The sequence below is a fragment of the Nyctereutes procyonoides genome, unplaced genomic scaffold (assembly GCF_905146905.1).
Source record: "Nyctereutes procyonoides isolate TBG_1078 unplaced genomic scaffold, NYPRO_anot_genome, whole genome shotgun sequence".
Classification (NCBI taxonomy): domain Eukaryota; kingdom Metazoa; phylum Chordata; class Mammalia; order Carnivora; family Canidae; genus Nyctereutes; species Nyctereutes procyonoides.
The window spans coordinates 18,115,611-18,118,237 of record NW_026575145.1 but is presented as its reverse complement, the minus strand read 5'-3'; the positions used below and the strand labels follow the sequence as shown (position 1 = coordinate 18,118,237).

Below are 2,627 nucleotides of genomic sequence, written 5' to 3'. Positions count from 1 at the left end.
GTTGGGTCCCCTTCATGGAGCCTGCTTCTCCCTCTGCCTGTGTCTCTGCCTCTGTGTGTGTGTGTGTGTGTCTAATGAATAAATAAATAAAATTTAAAAATAAAATAAAATATCAAGACTTTAGTATTCATGTGGGACTGGACACATAGCTAGTGTAGAATAATGTCTATGTTTGACATGACTACAAAGAGAAGAAATGCATGTGAGCCAACCGGAACAAAAAAAAATGGCTTTGCCACTGCTAACAGTAGCAATGCGTTAAGAAATGTATAGATAGTGTCTTCCTCCTGACTAGTCTTTGGAGTGTTCTGTCTCAGAGCTGCCAAGTCAAGATGCCTTCAGGAAATGTCAAAATTGGGCACTCTACCCCCAACTTCAAAGCCATGGTTGTTATGTCAGATGACCAGTTCAGTGATATCAGCCAATCTGACTACAAAGGAAAATCGATTGTGTTCTTCTTTTACCCTCTTCACTTCACCTTTGTGTGCCCTGCAGAGATCATTGCTTCCAGTGACAGAGCAGAAGAATTTAAGAAACTCAACTGCCAAAAAAAAAAAAAAAAACAAAAAACAAACAAACAAAAAAGAAACTCAACTGCCAAGTGATTGATGTTTCTGTGGATTCTCATTTTTATCGCTTGGCATCGATCAACATACCCAGGTAACAAGGAAGACTGGGACCCATGAACATTCCTAATGCCCATGAACATGGTATTAGATCTCAAGTGTACCAACATTCAGGACTATGGAGTCTTAAGGCTGTTGAAGGCATTTTGTTCAGGGGCTCCTTTATCATTTGGTGATAAAGGTACCCTTCAGCAGATAACTGTGAGTGACCTCCCAGTGGGCTGGTCCCTGGATGAGATTCTGAGACTTCCAGTTAACTGACAAGCATGGGGAAGTGTACTTAGCTGGCTAGAAGCCTGACAGTGATACCATCAAGCCTGATGTCCAGAAGAGCAGAGAATATTTGTCTAAGCAGAAGCGAGCACTGGGCCATTTTAGGGCAGGCTGCAGAGGGCAGCCATGAAGACAGAACCTCCTTTGCACTATTGCCATGCTTAAAACACAAGACTTCAGACTCCGTACAGATGTTGTGCAGGACAGGACAGGCCTTTCCTCCAGGGGTTGAGGAGGCCAGTTTCTTCCTCTAGGGAGAATGGCCTGAGCTATGGGGCAGGTCAACTGCTGTATACAGTAGTCAGGCATCACTTTTGATCTTTTGTTGCTTCTATTAAACTTGAACTGAGGGAAAAAAAGCAATATGTAGAAAAATGAATTCTATATGGCTGATTGACATCCTGCAGATTAAAATTTGGCTGAATGTATGTAGTCACAAGCCTCTATAGGTTTGAGCATGAAAAATAAACAAAAGATAGAGAAGATCTAACTCCCAGTTGCCAAACTGTTGTAGTTTCCTTAGCACATCCCAAGTATCACACAACTTGTAAAGTGTTCTTTACTATTTATACACATTGTTGCTTCATACAACATAGAAATTCCTGTATCATAGTATATAATCTGGGTTATAAAAGCCTCAGAGTTTTCAATTACCACCTATAGACAGGATCCTATTAAGATTGTATTTATTTATTTATTTGAGAGACAGTGCAGAAGCAGGGTGAGTGGCAGAGGGAGATGACATGATCCTTTTTTACAAACATATAACCAATATGATTTGTGGTCTCAGGCCAGATTTTTTTTTACTTAAAACTCGGATTTTGACTGAAACATCTGGGTGGGTAGTGAACAAGAGAAATCTGTGGGGTAAGGGTGAGGAGTTGAAGAGTTGGGTTTTACCACACTGGTACATGTAGGTGAAGATTTTTAGTAAGCAAATGAACATCCACAGCTGAAGTTCAAAACTAAGTTGACTAAAGGTTTGAAATTCACTAACAACTGGTAGAAAATGAAGCCAGTGAAGTTGTGAAGATCATTCAGATGGGCTGTTTAGTATATAATAATATGAGAAAAAGTCTAAGGAGAGAAAAGCTCATTATTTAATGCTTAACCAGAGAAAAGCAAGAACTCCTTACAGAATGACAATTGAACAAAGCCTGTTTTATATGAAAGTACATCATATTATTGCCTTTCATTTAGTTTATTTTCTCAGGCCTTGCAAATCACACACACACACACACACACACACACACACACACACACATCCAGAGTTCATAATTGTGGTTATGGTACAAGAATGCTATAATAGCAAAAATGTTACCAAATATTTACTGTGTGCCAGGCAATGTGCTAAGTGTTTTATATAAAGTAAATCATTTAATCTTTGTAATAGCCTATTCTAGTCACTTGTTTGCCATTAGTAAACTAAACTAAAGGTTAATGTTTTAAAACAACAGCCATTTATTATATTTCATGTTGATTAAATCAGTTAGAAACTCAGACAGGGTTAGGATTGATGATACTTATACTCCACATGGAGTCAGCTGAGGTCATTATATGGTATTCAGTTGGTAGATGGGCTGTTCTGAAAGGTCCTAGAGGCTTAACACACATGTGATATACCTTGACTGGAATGGCTGGAAAGCTGTGTTCAGCTGGTACTGGTATCCAGAAGACTTACACATGATGTCTCCAGTGTGGCTGTTAAGAGTAGTCAAATTTCTTATA

The 2,627-nt window shown here is 39.0% G+C and overlaps 1 pseudogene; it reads left to right on the top strand.

The window, feature by feature from the left end:
- The first annotated feature begins 332 nt into the window (after positions 1-332).
- Positions 333-1,029, top strand: LOC129499385 (peroxiredoxin-1-like; annotated as a pseudogene).
- Positions 1,030-2,627: the final 1,598 nt, after the last annotated feature.